The sequence below is a fragment of the Bubalus kerabau genome, chromosome 4 (assembly GCF_029407905.1).
Source record: "Bubalus kerabau isolate K-KA32 ecotype Philippines breed swamp buffalo chromosome 4, PCC_UOA_SB_1v2, whole genome shotgun sequence".
Classification (NCBI taxonomy): domain Eukaryota; kingdom Metazoa; phylum Chordata; class Mammalia; order Artiodactyla; family Bovidae; genus Bubalus; species Bubalus kerabau.
In genome coordinates this window covers 1,823,084-1,840,012 of record NC_073627.1, presented here as the reverse complement: position 1 = coordinate 1,840,012, position 16,929 = coordinate 1,823,084, and the positions used below count along the sequence as shown (strand labels likewise).

General features: G+C 51.2%; 1 non-coding gene across 1 annotated transcript; it reads left to right on the top strand.

Moving 5' to 3' along the window:
- The first annotated feature begins 7,060 nt into the window (after positions 1 to 7,060).
- TRNAC-GCA (transfer RNA cysteine (anticodon GCA)) lies at positions 7,061 to 7,132 on the top strand. The gene has a single exon. It is a non-coding gene; the product is annotated as a tRNA-Cys (tRNA).
- The last annotated feature ends 9,797 nt before the right edge of the window (positions 7,133 to 16,929 follow it).

Here is a 16,929-nt window from a genome sequence, read left to right as displayed (position 1 = left end):
AAAATGTCTCCGGACATTGCTTCGTTTTTCCTGGGGGGCAAACTCGCCCCTGGTTTAGACCCACTGCCCCAGAGCCTCGGCCATGCTTCAGGTAGCCTGTAGGAGATCTCTGTAGTCAATGGTCTAGAAGATTCCATCACCCAAAGTCTATAACAACAGAGGTGACTCCTCAGAAGGCCAACTTTTGTTATGCTAAACAATTGCCTAAACCCATGCATGCAGATGTGGTGGATACTCGTGTACCTGGAAATCAAGAACAGCTTTAAACTAATCAAAAAGAGATATCCTGGTCAAAGTGTATTTGAAGACTGCCATGTTTTAAAACTCAACACGACTTAAAACAGAATCCTATAAGTTCCTCGGCTAAAATACTTTCAGGAGGTATTAGGTATAACAATAGTTTGCTACATGAAAATGGCTTTGAAAAATCTTAAAAGTGTTTTAAAAGAAAAGGGACTTTTTTTGGTGTGAGGCATTAAATTGGATGTGAATATGACAGATTTCAAAGACTGTCAAAATAACAAATTTACATCATAAATGTATCCGCTTTCCCTTTAAAGGCTTTTCCACCATCAGGAAGGCGTTTAATGGTGAGCAGGTTCAAAATGTCGCCAACTCCCACCGGTACAGAGGGGAGGCAGTCCCCACCAGAGTCTCGGGGCTTCAGACAAATTCTCTGCCTCTTTTCAACTTAATAAACTGCACTCCTGTCAAATTGCAGATAATGAGAGACGGCGCCATTGTTTTCTCCCACATCTTGCTAAGAAAGATATCTCCCAATATTTTGGGAGGACCGCTATACCAAAAAGTAAACTTGAAAGAAATCCACCCCGCCGTGACTTTACCGGATCAAAGGCAACGGAATCTCCACAGAAGCACGGTTCTGAAGTTTGCAGCGCTTTCGTTCAGACAGAGGCTCATTAAGAAGCATCTAACGCGTTTGATTGTTTCAGAGTTAGCCATCTAAATTTTTAATCATGTGTGGGTGCAAGATAGTCCTAGGGTTGTACCCAAACACTGCAAAGCCTTTATATTCTAAAGAGTCATGTCAATACCCTCTCTTCCTGAATAGTCAGCAGGTAGGCTCGCGGAGGGGGTGGCTTCAAACGGCTCCCTTCTGTGACAGAGGGGTGGGCAATTTCTGAAGTTGTCTTTGGAAAGAGAAATAAGTCCAAGTGTTTTGAAATCTGGGTTCCTTTCTTTTTTGAGGGAGTGAGCTGCAGCTCTCTGTGCTCCCCCCTCCTCTCTTCTTTCTGCAGAGATGAAGCTGCTCTTCTTCATAAAGAGGACAAGAGGGCTTCGCTGGGAGCCCGGCCTCTCCACCTAGACTCTCCCGGAAAAGAAGCATGTTCTCTTACTCAGCATGCTCGGGTTAAACGTCCTCCAGCCGTAACCACACGGGGGTTTTTGTTGTTCTCTCCTCTTCCCGGACGGTCTGTTTTCCTTTCTCAAGAGACTGATGGGTCTGCCGCCTGGGCCAGGGTCCCGGAGCCCTTGGCGAGGGGCTGGTGGAGGTGGGGAAGGCGGGCCGAGGAAGAGCACTTACCCTGAGCTCCTCGGCCAGAAGGGCTGTGCGTCCCGCCTTCCACACCCACTGGAAAGCCTTCATCACCCAGCACCGCCCAGAGGCAGAGGGGCTGGAGATGCAGCGTTTGTCAGGGCAGCCCCTCCCAGACACAACCCGAGAGTAAAGGGGAAAGCGCAGGAATGGCCTGGGGGGCGGCCTCGGTGGCTCAGTGGTAAAGAACCCGCCTGCCAGGTCGGAGACGCAGGAGACGTGGGTTCCATCTCTGGCTCGGGAAGACCCCCTGCAGGAGGAAATGGCAACCCGCTCCAGTATTCTTGCCTGGGAAACCCCACGGATGGAGGAGCCTGGCTGGCTACAGTCTGTAGGGTTGCAAACGGGCAGACGTGACTGAGCGACTAAGTGCACAGAAGCCTGGTGGTCCTGGGCTTTCACTGCCGGGGCCTGGGTTCAATCCTTGGCTGGGGAAATAAGATGCCACAAGCTGAGTGGCGTGGCTGAAAAATTTTTTAATGATAATTTTTACAAAAGGGAAAGGGTAGATGGTTGGTGGGCCTCTCACTGTCCCTGTGACATCAGTAAAAGGGCTTTTCTTTCTTTAAGTGATGATTAGAACCGGAACATGTTCGAAGGGGCGGACCTGATTTTTTCAATCTAATGGTCCAGTACTTACGCTGGAAAGGGAATGAAGGTCTTCCTCTCGCTTCTCTGTCTGGATTTCTCACCCCATGTGGCCACAGTGGTTCTCCTCCGGAGATCACAGGAGGGTTTGTGACAATGAAGGTCACCCAGACATCTCGGCCAGCCCCACGAGCGCCTGAAACCAAAGGGGCCCGTGTGCGCCGAGCGGTCGGGGCCAGTGGATGCTGAGCGGTCAGGGCTGGTGTACTCCGAGCCGTCAGGGCCGATGCGCGCCGAGTGGTCAGGGCCCGTGCGCGCCGAGCCGTCAGGGCCGGTGCGCGCAGAGTGGTCAGGGCCGGTGTGCGCCGAGTGGTCAGGGCCCATGCGCGCCGAGCGGTCACAGGAGGGGGTGGGCCTGCTCTCGGGCTGATGACTAGCTCCTGGTGAAGTCCTGGAGAGCACTACCGCTGTCTTAAAGGACAGCTTGTACACACTTAGGAAGGTACGCGGTGATGGCGGAAGAATTAGACCAGGTTCCCAGGACCACATGCGTCAAGCTCATCTCAAGTTCGTCTTCCATGGTCTTAATCTGGCAAACCAAGGAGATGCAGGAAACCCTGAAAACTGAGTTTCGTACAGTGTCTGGCAAGACCTCTCATAAAGTCCGAGGGGGACTCTGCAGCATGGGAGATGGTACATTTAGGTGGATTTATGACTAGTTGACAAACCGTTCTCAGAGCAAGCTGAAACAGGGAGGTGGGGCCGCTCACTGAACGCCTTCAGGAGTCAGACGGTGTCACTGACGGGTAGGGCTGGCAGGGTGCTGGATGATAGACAGTGATGGGGACAGAGACGAACGGAGAGCCGGTCACTGATGGCTGAGTGCCCTCCACAGACCTCCAGGGGGGTGTGCAGTCCACAACACACACCACCACCCAGAGCTGCTCTGGTCACGCCTGCCGGTTGTCAGCGTGTTGGACTGTGGACCCAGGGTTGAGCTATATTCAGTCTTTCAGGAGAAGCTGGCTGTGGACCCAGTGTTGAGATACACTCAGTCTTTCAGGAGAAGCTGGAACCCAGATGTTGGCCACTGATTCAAAGTTAAAACAAGAAAGAAAATACCATGCAGGCCAAGCAAAACATCCCGCAGGCTGTGTTTGGCAGCTGGACTGTCCCCGTGTGATCTCTAACCCAGGAAAGGTTTCCGGTAGCACAGGGTTATATCGTCGGTCCCATTCTATTCAGCAAGTTTAATCAGTGACTTGGATCAAGATCCAGAAAGCATGGCTGTTGATCCAAAGCCAGAGGGACCGTTGGACGACCGGCGTGGGATTCTAAAGAAGCTCAGCAGAGCAGGACAGAGACGCTCGTGGGCAGACATATAGACGATCGCATCCTCGGGTCCACGAACATCCACCACCCAAACGCAGAAGGGATTAACAAGAGCACATGTTAGGAAAAACATGCTGTCGAGTTTCAGCTGTTTGCAGATCAGTGTGGGACGACGGGGCGATGGGGCTGCCAGAAGGCAAAGGCAACCTCAGCCGGCGTCAAATACAGCGGAGCCCGACCGGCTCAGCCAGCCGCAGCCGGAGCTCTAACCTGAGTTCCGGGAAACACTTGAGGAGGGACGTGAGGAGCCTGGAGCACACTGGGGGGCATCAGCAGGCACGGGGAGAGTACTGGAGACTCTTCAAACGAAGGAGAGCTGAAGGTGTTAGGGCTATTTTGCTTCGAGAAGGGACGCCCTGAAGATACACAAACGCTGGGTTCCAGCATTTAGGGGGTTCGTCGTGTGTGTGGGGAATTAGCATTCTTCCTAGTGTGTAGATTAATGCCAAGGGGAATGGTGCAGAGACACAGCGTTCAAGTCAACATGCAGACACCTTTCAAACACATCTCTGGGGAGGGGAAGGGCTGTCCAGAAGGGAAATGCCCCCCCTACCCCCCTACCAACAGCTCCATCCCTAAAGATGGAAAGCTGAGGGTGGGAGACCTTGGGGATGATGTAGAGGGAACTCATCCGAACAGGACTGATTCATTGGAAGGACTGTTGCTGAAGCTGAAGCTCCAGCACTTTGACCACCTGATGCAAAGAGCCAATTCACTGGAAAAGACCCTGATGCTGGGAAAAACTGAGAGCAGGAAGAGAAGTGGATGAGATGGTTAGATAGTATCACGGACTGAATGGACATGAATTTGGGCAGACTCCCGGAGACAGTGGAGAACAGGGAAGCCTGGTGGGCTACAGTCCATGGGGTCTCAGAGTCAGACATGACTTAGCGACTGAACAACAACAAACGAGAACAGGCACACTTGAGATGGGATGCAGAGAGTCCGGGGGGTTGGAGGGCCTTCCTAGCTCCTGCCACACAATGAACTCCTGGCAGGTAGAGCTGGCAGGGAATAGTGCGTCAAAGAAGGTCATCGAGGTGGTCGGGGAGGCAAGACCAGTAGGCATTCAGGAGAAGTGGAGTGTCAGAACTTTCACGAGCCATAGTCTCAGGAAGATAAATCCTGGTACTGTGGACTGAAGATGGTATGTCAGTCCCGTAGGAAGATGTGGGGACTGAAGTTCAAGGTTCATGAAAATACTTGGTCTCTTCTCGGTGGGTGCCATATTTTACAGATTGAACCACAAGTTCTAGAGCAAAGGCAACTTGGATTCTTAAGCCAGAACCTTCTGGAATGAACTAGCTCAGTTTCTTTGTTGCATGAATTAGGGAACTGACTCTCACAAGAAGGAAGTGACTTGTCTAGGGTCATATAGCTGGGAAACAACAGAATCGGGACGTGACTGGGGTTTCCTGACCTAAGAAGTTGCGGTGATGGCCATGCTCTGGGTGGATACTCCGTAGAAAGCTTAACCTCAGTATCATCTTTATCCTCAGACTCACCAGCTGCTCCCATTTAGTGGCTAAAAAAATGGTCTTGGTAGTGACTGCATGGTCTCCAGACACAGAGGCCGCTATAGCTTGAGACTTGATCTTGACACACTCATTCGGTTCCCTACTTTTCCCCCCAAGGTAGGTTGGTTCCAGGATTCACCACATTCTTTCTATGTCATCGCTCATTGTTTTTTTAAATTTACATATTTTTAATTGGAGGATAACTGCTTTACAATGTTGTGTTGGCTTCTGCCGTACATCAGTGTGACTCAGTCATAGGTGTACACGTGTCGTCTCCCCGTTTAGCCTCCCTCCTCCCCCTGCCCCTCGTCTTGTCACCGGTGGAGCTCCCTGTGCTGTGCAGCAACTTCCAATGCCCGCAGCTGTCTGTTTCACATATGGTGACGTATATGCTTCAGTGCTCCCCTCTCAGTTCACCCCTTGCTCTCCTTCCCCCGCTGCATCCACAGTCTGTTCTCTATGTCTGTGTCTCTATTGCTGCCCTGCAAATAGGTTCATCAGGGCCATTTTTCTAGATTCCATATATATGTGTTAATATGCAATATTTGTTTTTCTCTTTCTGACTTATTTCACTTTATATGACAGGCTCGAGGTTCATCCACCTCTCTAGAACTGACTCAAATTTGCTCCTTTTTATGGCTGAGTACTATTCCATTGTATATATGTACCACAACTTCTTTATCCATTCATCTGTTGATGGACATCGAGGTTGCTCACTCTTATCTGCAGTTCCTACGACATCTTGCCAAAATGCAGGTCCAACAGGATCCCTGGGGAGACACTGGAGCTTTATCATTCTGCCTGTAAAGACCAGTTTCCAGATCCCTTTCACATTTCGTCTCTGAAGTGCAGCAGGCAGGACAGGGCAGGTGAAGGCTGTCAACGGCCACCCACCAGGCTGCGCCTGAACACAGCCCAGTGGTACGGACTTCCCTCAGCCCGTGGCTGGACCAGTCAGATCCTTTGAGCTCCTCAGAAAGGCTGAGTGAGAGACGTAGAGGAGGGCATTACTCGGATCAGCTTTGTCCTTATCCAGGAGCCCTCACGGCTCAGCAATGCCCAGTCAGCGTCCCCCACCCGGGGCAGGCTGGCGATGGAGCCGATGGCGGCAGACTCTCCCGCTGCAGGGCCCGCGTGCTGCGGACTGAGGCCCGCTGGATAGAACCCTGCCTCGGGTCTTGGAGCCCCGGCCGCTCCCCTGTGGGGGCGCAGCTTCCGGCCCGGGCCTGAAGCGCTGTCCACAGGCCCTCCTCCCCGCGGCCCGCGGGCTCCCATCCGTCCGCGCAGCTCCGTCCACCACACTGCCGCTCCGGGCTTCACCAGAGCCGGCTGCGGTGCTCCCAAGGGGTTCTTACGAGAACTCTCTCTTCCCACTTCTGGAATACAGAAGGTCAGCTGCCTCCCCAGGACAGGCTTGGTCTGGAGGCGGGGGCCTCTTGAGCCTACTGGGCAGGCCTGAGCCAAACCACACACCCCGAGGGATCAGCGGCCTTCTAGAGACGCAAGGAGATGGACTGAAGTTCCACTGTTGCCAGAGAAGGAAGAGAACCCCCAACAGCACTCTGCGCTCCCTCCTGCAGGTCTGAGGCTGTGCTGGGACACTTCACAGGCACCTCCCAGAGCAAGAAGCGAGCTGGGCTCTCGATGAGGTCAGGAGCCTGGGCTTCAGACCAGCACCTGCTTCTCTGCTGTGGTCTCTCTCTTCACACCAGCTGTCTTGTGATGTGCTGTTAGCCGAAAAAGGAAAACTGCTTACACAACAACAAGCACGTTCCAGCGAATAGATTTTGTAATATTTAATATCACTTATATTATGAATATGTGTTGTACAGCTGTATGCGTACATTTATCAATAATAAAATCCATTCCCATGTCAACTTCGCTGCAAAGACATTGAGAGAGAAAGAAGAGAGTACGCATAAAATGCTGTGCATTCTCCTCTGGGTGAGGCATCATCAGTAATTTTTGCCTTAATTTCTGTGTGCTAAGTCACTCTGTGTGGGCTTCCCTAGTGGCTCAGATGGTAAAGCGTCTGTCTGCAATTCAGGAGACCCAGGTTCGATCCCTGGGTTGGGAAGATCCCCCTGGAGAAGGAAATGGCAGCCCACTCCAGTATTCTTGCCTGGAAAATCCCATGGACCATGGAGCCTGGTAGGCTACCGTCCATGGGGTCGCAAAGAGTAGGACACGGCTGAGCCACTCTGTAACCCCATAGACCATAGCCCACCAGGGCTCTGTCCACGGGATTCTCCAGGCAAGAGTACTGGAGTGGGTGGCCATGCCCTCCTCCAGGGGATCTTCCTGACCCAGGGATCGAACCCATTTACTTTTTAAATGATCTGTATTGTCCACGTTTCTTGTGCATCACTCATGATTAGAAAAAAATGAGTTTTTTTAATTCCCGAAAAGGAGGAAAGAGGGTACAGCTGGCTTAGAACGGCTTCCTCCAGCTTGGGGGAGGGGGGCTCAAAGAACAAAGAGACCCCAGCGCCCACGGGTCCGTGGGGACCTCCTGAGGCCGCCGGGTCTGGCTGGATTGGGATTTCGGGCCTGGCCAGGCTCCCACCAGCTTGAGGAACCAGGAGCCGCCCAGGGGTCACCATCTGGGCTGGAAGGTCAGCGTCTTCTCCTCCCAACCCAGCAGGAGTGGGGAGAAGGGGTTGTTGGGAGAGAGGCCCGAGGAGTGAGGAGGAGAACGTGGGCCATCAGGAAATCGGGAAATAAACAACGTGTTCCTGCGAGGTGGGGGCGGGCTTGCTTTGATCCCGGGCCGGGAATGGGAAGCACCAACTCTGGGAAGATGAGCCGCTTCCCGAGACCTCCTCAGCCCACCTGGGGCGGACACAGTGAGAGTCTTAGCCTGGCACAGGTGGACGGGGCAAGGGCCCGCTGGCACCCCGAGGCCCCGCATCCCCGTGGCCGCATCACAGGCTGGCCCTTTGCCCAGATGTTTCAGCCTCTTAGAGTTCACTTTTTGAAGAAAGATTCTGCTCCCCACTCTCGGGAGTGTTCTCAGCCCTCCCCGCCCTGACCACCCCACACTGTCATGCCATGGTTTGCCTTGACGTCTCCCTTATCCGCTTCCCGTCCCTGGCACGCAGTGGGCACCCTGTGTGGCATCCATGCCCCCTGCACTGAGTGAGTGAGAGATGGATGGCTCCAGGGAGGGAGCACACGGCTTGCCTGGACATCTCTCCTAAGACCTCGGTCAGCCCGACCTTGCTCGGTGTTCGGAGCGACTTGTCCGGGGAGTCCCGGTCACCCTGACCATCGTGGCATTTCCCCCGGGCTGGGCACCCCTGCTCACAGCGGCACATCCTGCTGGCCTGCTGCTGGTGTGTATCTCAGGCACGGAAATCCATGACTTGATTTTGTACAAAAGTCCCCCTTCCCCGATGCACCTTGCGATGGTTCATTTTATGTGTCAACTCGACCGTGTTAGGAGACGTCCAGAGACCTGGGAAAACACTAGCTGCGTGTGTGAGGGCATTTCCAGAAAAGATGAGCATTTGAACCCCTCACCAAGGCGGGTGGATGTCACCCAATCCACTGAGGTCCCCGATAGAACCAAATGGAGGAGGAAGAATTCTCTTTCTCTCTTACTGAGCTGGGACAGCCGTCTTCTCCTGCCTTCAGACACAGGCTTTCAGGCTCACATCACACCATCTGTCGGCCCCGCCCCAGTTCTCAGCGCCTTTGGACATGGATTGCATCACACCACTAGCTTTCCTCGTTCTCCAGCTTGCAGCTGGCAGACTGTGGGACTTCTGGGCCTCCACAAATGTGTGAACTAATTCCTATCATAAGCCCCATCTATTGATCTGGGCTTCCCTGGTGGCTCAGCAGTCAAGAATCTGCTGCAGTGCAAGAGACCCAAGTTCGATCCCTGGGTAAGGAAGATCCCCTGGAGAAGGGAATGGCAACCCACTCCAGTACTCTTGCCTGGGAAATGCCCCGGACAGAGGAGCCTGGTGGGCTACAGTCCATGGGGTTGCAAAAGAGACAGAATTGAGCAACTGAACAACAATAATCCAACTATCTATGGATCTCCTTATCCATCTATCATCTGTCTCTCTTTTCGTCCATCTTCTATCTGCCTATTCTCTCTCTCTTTCCATCATCTATCTATCTGCCCATCCATCTATCTGTCTTATCTGTCTACCTTCTATCTACCTATTCTATCTTTCTATCTACCTATCTATCCACCCTCTTGGTTCTGTTTCTCTGGAGAACCCTGACTAATGCACACTTCTATCCCAAAGATGTACCCATTAGACCCAGGAGGCTGGAAACATGGAGGCTCTAAATGTATAGCATCATGACTATTTTTAAAGAAGAAATCCAGAAAACAAAAGCCGAAGCAACTGCCCTTGTCCATCATGACTCCCCAGACTTGGATTGACAAATAACAAAATTGAGAATAATAAGCTTTCAAACTCCCCTTTTCCTTCTGAGACTCACTAAACACAAACATCTGGGTTGATTCTGGGGACTGGCAGAGTAGAATTCCCCTGGACTTGGGAGAGAAGTAAAAGAAGGGGCTTTACAATCAGGCAGACCCAGGCCCCAATTCCCTGCCCGGTCACCAGTCAGCTCTGTGGCTTTGGGCTAAGCCTCCAGGCTCTCCTCTGCCGAGGGGGTGATGCTATTTCTCCCTCGTGGTGTTGGGAGGGTGTGCGCCGCTGACAACTGCCGGGCGGAGAGCATAGCACCACAGACGGCCGCAGCGTGCGTGGAGGCGACTGTTGCTGGAAGTCCATCGGCTTGATTCTAGCCAGAGCTCAAGTGGACTAATTTCTGGCTCTCGGTTGCTTTGTCCGTAAAATGCGAGAGGAATGGACTGGACTCTGCCCTCTAGTCGCACTGATCTCCTTTTCGTTCCTTCTACACGTGTTGCTCCCTCGTTGCGGGGACTCTGCGCTCATAGCTCACATTACTTAGCGTTAGACTCAGCTGCATGGAGAGAAAACCCACAGGAACAGCGAGTTCATGAGATAGATAGCTATTTCTCTCCCGTACAAGCCCCAGTGGGTGCTTTAAGATAGTCAGGTCTCTTTCTGTTTTATTGTTCACCATCCTCAACAGGTAGTTTTACCTCATGGTTAAAACGGTTGCTGAGTCTCTGCCATCACGCCCACTTTCAGCCGGCAGAGAGCTGAAAAGACAAAGGGAAAGGCGCATCCTCTCCCTTGAAGACCTTTCTTGGAATCTGCACAGGACTCTTCCATGTGCATCAGAGGGTGGACGCTGTTACACTCATTTTCTGGAACCGCCATGAAAGGATGCCACAGACTGAGTGGCTTGCGTGCACGTGTGCTAAGGTGCTTCAGTTGTGTCTGACTCTTTGCAACCTTGTGGGCTGTAGCCCGCCAGGCTCCTCTGTCCATGGGATTCTTGAGGTAAGAATACTGGAGTGAGTTGCCACGCTCTCCTCCAGGGGATCTTCCTGATCCAGGGATTGGGCCGTGTCAGTTATGTCTGCTGCCTTGGCAGGCGGGTTCTTTACCTCTAGAGCCACCTGGGAAGCCCTGAGAGGCTTAAGCAACAGTGGTGGTTGGTTTAGTCACTCAGTCGTTCCCACTATTGCGACCCCATGGGCTGCAGCCCTCCAGGCTCCTCTGCCCCGGGGATTCTCCAGGCAAGAACACTGGAGTGGGTAGCCATTCCCTTCTCCAGGGGATCTTCCCGACCCAGGGATCGTACCCAGGTCTCCTGCATTGCAGGCAGATTCTTTGCTGACTGAGCTATGAGGGAAGCTCACATGTCTGGAGGCTGGAAGTCCAAGATCAAGGATTGGTTTCTCCTGGGACCTCTCTTCCTGCCTTCTCGCTGTGTCTTCACTTGCTCTTTTCTGTGTGTGCATGTATGTTACGTCTGAATGTCCTCTGCTTGCAAGGACAGCAGTTTTATAGATTAAGGCCCACCCCGAAAGCCTGATTTTTACTAAATTGACTCTTTAAAAACCTCATCTCCAAATACAGTTACATGCTGAAGTACTGTAGGTTAGGGTCTCAACACAGAAGTTTTGGGAGAACTATGTGAAGAGAGAAATGTCAGGTAAACCCACACGGAGGGACCAGCATGCCCCAGAACGGTCAAGGTCACCAAGACCCAGGAAAGTCCGAGAAAGGATGCCTTGTAGCTAAATGCAACATGGGACCCTGGATGGATCCCTGGAACAGAGGCCAGATGTTTGGAGAAATTAGTGAAATCTGGATAAAATCTGCAGTTTCGTTAATAGCAAAGTACCATTGTTTCCTTAGCTGTGACAAAAGTACAGCGCTACGTAAGAAGTTGCCAGCAGGAGACACTGGGTGTGGTTGTGCAGGGCCTTTTGGTACGAGCTCTGCAGCTTCACTGTGAATCTAACACTATTCTAAAATTAAAGCTGCCTTTGAAAAAATAGCCCACCCTCATGGACTTGCATTCTTTTATTTATCTATTGATTGCTTGATTGGGGTATAATTGTGTTACAATATTGTGTTAGTTTCTGTTGTACAGTGAAGTATATTTATTCATTTTTATTAATGTATAAGGGCTTCCCTGGTGGCTTGGATGTCAAAGAAACTGCCTGCAATGCTAGAGACCTGGGTTCGATCCCTGGGCCGGAAAGATCCCCTGGAGGAGGAAATGGCAACCCACTCTGGAGAATCCCATGGACAGAGGAGCCTGGTGGGCTACAGCCCATGGGTTGCAATGAGCTGGACACAGCTCAGTGACTAAGCCACTACCACACAGTTGATCACAACGTTGTGTTAGTCTCTGCTGTACAGCAAAGTGATTCAGTTATACATGCACTGCATTCTTCCTTAAAAGCATCCTTCCCCTTTATGGTGTATCCCAGGATAGTGAATATATATATAGTTCCCTGTACTACACAGCACGACCTTGTTGCTCGTCCATCCTATAAATTAAAGCTCACATCTGCTGATCCCAAACTCTCAGTCTGCCCCTCCTCTCTCCTCACCCCCTCCCTCTTGGCAACCACAAGTCTATTCCATGTGTGGTGAGCTTACATTCTGATTGGGACTGGGGTGGGGAGGGGACAACCGACACTGAACAATCAATGACTACATTAAGTAAGTTAGGTGGTGTGTTTGGAGGAAATAAATACCCTGAATAAAAGAGCAGGGTGTGGGTGGGGAGAACAGGCCAGGAATGCTGCTGCAAGGTTAAATCCTAAACAGAGTGAAAGCGTAGAAAGGGCTGGCCCAGGGCTGGCGCACAGCAGATGCTCAGGAAGCCGGGGCAGCCCCGTCTTGCAAGCATTTTTGTTAGGGCGATGTTCAGATGAGTTGCATTATATAAAGTATGAATGAAGAAGGGAGGCTACAGAGGGATGGTTCTAAAGTTCTCTGGGTGTCAAGAGGAAGCCAGATGAAGGGCTTCCCTGGGGGTTCACTGTTTACGTCTCCACCTTCTGACACAGGGGCTGCAGGTTCGATCCCTGGTCGGGGACCTAAGACCCCACATACCAAAAACACCCCGTGAAACAGAAGTGATATTGTAACAAATTCAATAAAGACTTTGAATTTGTTACACACAACAGCAACAAGAAAAAAAATCTTTCTTTAAAGAGGAAGTCAGATTGAAATATTTGCCACAGACAATCCTCACAGGGAGAAAGCAGAATTCAGCAGCACACCCGAGACCTAAGGCTGTCTATCCCACGAAGAACCTGGGAAGCAGAAGAGCCCGTTCCATTAGCTCAGAGGCCCACGAATTGAGAGGATGGATTCTAACATTCGCATTATCAGTGCTAAAGAATCACAGGGGAAAAAAAGAGTGAAAACGACCTCGGGAGCCGCTTTGAGGAGCAGGCTGAGTGTCATCATTGTCAGAACACTTCGGCAAAGGAGCTGATTTTATCCCCGTTTTGTAGGTAAAGACACCGCGGCGCAGCGTGCTTAAGGAAATTGCTCAAAGCCCTGGGGGTTAGCACTAGCTAAACCCGCGCTGGTTTTCTTCGACGTCGCGGCCGAGGCAGCGCAGGTCCGCCTGGTACGCTCTCCGCGGCTCCCTTGAAACGGGCTGGCCGGGCGCCTCCAGCCCGCCCCGCCCCAGCAGAGGCCAAAGAACCAGAAAGGCCCCATTCATGTGGTCCTGCAGGAAGCCGGCGTTGAAGGCAAACACACACGGAGCCGAGGACGGTGACTCACAGCGCCTGAGCCTCCTTCTCACCGGTTGCACACACTTTTCCAGCGCATTGAAGTCTGGTAGAAATCGTGCTTCCTGGGAAGGTATCAAGGAAAATATGCCAGGAACCAAGCGGCAGGCCCTACTCTGAGTCCTCGCCCCTTTTTTTTGAGGTTTTTCTTTTTTTTCCTGGGCCATTCCTTTGAAAAAAAATTTTTTTCCCTTCCCCACTGACCTTGTTCGTGGAGCTGGTCCCGCCCCCGGACAGCGAGCACTTCTCTGCTGGGTCTGTTCTTTCTGCCACTTCCTGGCTCTTTGAGCGCGGCTGTGATGTCTGAGCAGCGGGCCCTTCTGATCCACTTGCCGCTCGCCGGCTCATCCTCTCCCCAGGTATTAAGAATGAGGGCAGCGGGGCCTGGGGGTCCTCATTAGAGGGGGCGGTCAGCTCTCCCACCGGTCAGAGCAGGGAGGGCAGCCCCGACTCCACGAATGACGGGTGTTGAAAGAAAGCTCCAGGGGTGAGTGAGAGACGCGGACAGGCGGAGTCAGAAGCAGGTTAAAAAAGACAAGAAACGCAAAAAAAACCCAACAAAAAACCACCCCACAAAAGCCTTCTTTCTGACTAAGTGGCTCCCTTTCGGGACCTGAGGCTTTCCAGAAAAACGTCCTGCGAAAAGTAGACCATTTGGGGCTGTAGCATCTTCCCTCTGCAGGCAACGCCTCCGGCAGTCGGGTGTCCGCCCTGGAGCTCTCGGCCCAGCTCAGCCGTCACTCAGGAGGGAGGGAGGCCTTATCTCCGTAAGTGTGGCCATGGCCATCCGAGCAGAGGGCGGTGGGCAGCTCCCACCACAGCGGAGTCCGGAAGCTTCCCTGGATGTGGATGGGTCAGCCTCGCTGGAGGGAGGACGACAGGGGGAGAGGGCCCTGGAGAGCCGCCACGGTGGTGGCAGGTAACGCAGCGCCAGGCCGGCCGAGTGGTCCTGGGGGCGCCGGCCCTCCGCGAGGGGCAGCGCGCACCCTGCCGGTGGAGGCGGCGCTGGCCGTGGGCGTCGGGGGGCCTGGCTCTGAGCCCAGCTGACCCGGGCAGACCTGCGCGGGCTGTCTCAGCTCTCTGGGCTTTGTTTCCTTTTCTCGGAAACGGTGATGATTCTGCATCTTCATGCAGCGTCGAGCGCGTTTCCTTGAGCACCTACTATGCGCTGGCTGCTGGAGATAGATATCAAGATGATAAGAAGACCGCAGGCAAAGACCACTTGCTCTGCTGGGGGAGATAGACACTCGGACCAATGACTAAAATCCAGGGCAATGAGTGCAGTGATGGGGTGGGCACCCCGTGGGGGCGGACAGGGAGTCCTTCTTGCACGGGAGACCACGGAAGCTGCCTTTAAGCTTCGAAAGATAACTTCCGAGTGTGATGGGCAGAAGGAAGGCAAAGAGAAAGTGGTGTCACGGGTAGAGACACAGTGATGCTGTCCTCCACACTAGAATCATCTCAGTGGAAGCTGGATGGAGGTGATGGTCCCAGGCATCTTGTGGATGAAAATGAAACTGCTCTCCAGAAGAAGATAACCACCCAAACACAAAAGGAAAGAAAGTTCAAGGCAAGTGACAGTCTTCCAGTCCTAACCTCCACTATTCTAGAAAATACAGTGATGATTTGTGTGCCAAGGTTTGAAATTTAAAAGTACTGAGTTCCTGAAATTCAATAAAATATTTTTATTATTGTACTAATATTTATGTGATATTTAATATTTATTAATATTTATGGGAGGTGGAAGGGAGGTTCAAGAGAGAGGGGACATGGGTATACCTATGGCTGATTCATGTTGCTGTATGGCAGAAAGCAACACTACTGTAAAGCAATTATCCTCCAATTAAAAATAAATAAATAAAAAAGACAGCTCATATGACTATATTAAAACAAGGTGGGTGTTAAGGGGCAAAGAGCATCACCAGAGAGAAAGTTGTTGAAAATACTATAAGTTTCCATTCATAACCAAATTGTATAAGAACTCTAGATTATCATGCCACAGATAACTTCAAAATACAGAAAGCAACAATTTTCAGAACTGTAAGAAAAAATGGATAATTTCATAGCCATAGAGGGAGATTTTCAGTTCAGTTCAGTTCAGTCGCTCAGTCGTGTCCAACACTTTGCGACCCCATGAATTGCAGCACGCCAGGCCTTTCTGTCCATCACCAACTCCCAAAGTTCACCCAAACTCATGTCCATCGAGTCAGTGATGCCATCCAGCAATCTCATCCTCTGTCGTCCCCTTCTCCTCCTGCCCCCAATCCCTCCCAGCATCAGAGTCTTTTCCAATGAGTCAGCTCTTCAAATGAGGCGGCCAAAGTATTGGAGTTTCAGCTTTAGCATCAGTCCTTCCAAAGAAATCCCAGGGCTAATCTCCTTTAGAATGGACTGACTGGATCTCCTTGCAGTCCAAGGGACTCTCAAGAGTCTTCTCCAACACCACAGTTCAAAAGCATCAATTCTTCGGCACTCAGCCTTCTTCACAGTCCAACTCTCACATCCATACATGACCACTGGAAAAACCATAGCCTTGACTAGATGAACCTTTGTTGGCAAAGTAATGTCTCTGCTTTTGAATATGCTATCTAGGTTGGTCATAAGTTTCCTTCTAAGGAGTAAGCGTCTTTTAATCTCATGGCTGCAGTCACCATCTGCAGTGATTTTGGAGCCCCCAAAAATAAAGTCTGACACTGTTTCCACTGTTTCCCCATCTATTTCCCATGAAGTGATGGGACCAGATGCCATGATCTTCGTTTTCTGAATGTTGAGCTTTAAGCCCACTTTTTCACTCTCCTCTTTCACTTTCATCAAGAGGCTTTTTAGTTCCTCTTCACTTTCTGCCATAAGGGTGGTGTCATCTGTATATCTTGATATTTCTCCCAGCAATCTTGATCCCAGCTTGTGCTTCTTCCAGTCCAGCGTTTCTCATGACGTACTCTGCGTATAAGTTAAATAAGCAGGGTGACAATATACAGCCTTGATGTACTCCTTTCCCTATTTGGAACCAGTCTGTGGTTCCATGTCCAGTTCTAACTGTTGCTTCCTGACCAGCATATAGGTTTCTCAAGAGGCAGATCAGGTGGTCTGGTATTCCCATCTCTTTCAGAATTTTCCACAGTTTATTGTGATCCACACAGTCAAAGGCTTTGGCATAGTCAATAAAGCAGAAATAGATGTTTCTCTGGAACTCTCTTGCTTTTTCCATGATCCAGCAGATGTTGGCAATTTGATCTCTGGTTCCTCTGCCTTTTCTAAAACCAGCTTGAATATCTGGAAGTTCACGGTTCACGTATTGCTGAAGCCTGGCTTGGAGAATTTTGAGCATTACTTTACTAGCATGTGAGATGAGTGCAATTGTGTGGTAGTTTGAGCATTCTTTGGCATTGCCTTTCTTTGGGATTGGAATGAAAACTGACCTTTTCCAGTCCTGTGGCCACTGCTGAGTTTTCCAAATTTGCTGGCATATTGAGTGCAGCACTTTCACAGCATTATCTTCCAGGATTTGAAATAGCTCAACTGGAATTCCATCACCTCCACTAGCTTTGTTCATAGTGATGCTTTCTAAGGCCCACTTGACTTCACATTCCAGGATGTCTGGCACTAGGTGAGTGATCACACCATTGTGATTATCTGGGTCATGAAGATCTTTTTTTACAGTTCTTCTGTGTATTCTTGCCACCTCTTCTTAATATCTTCTGCTTCTG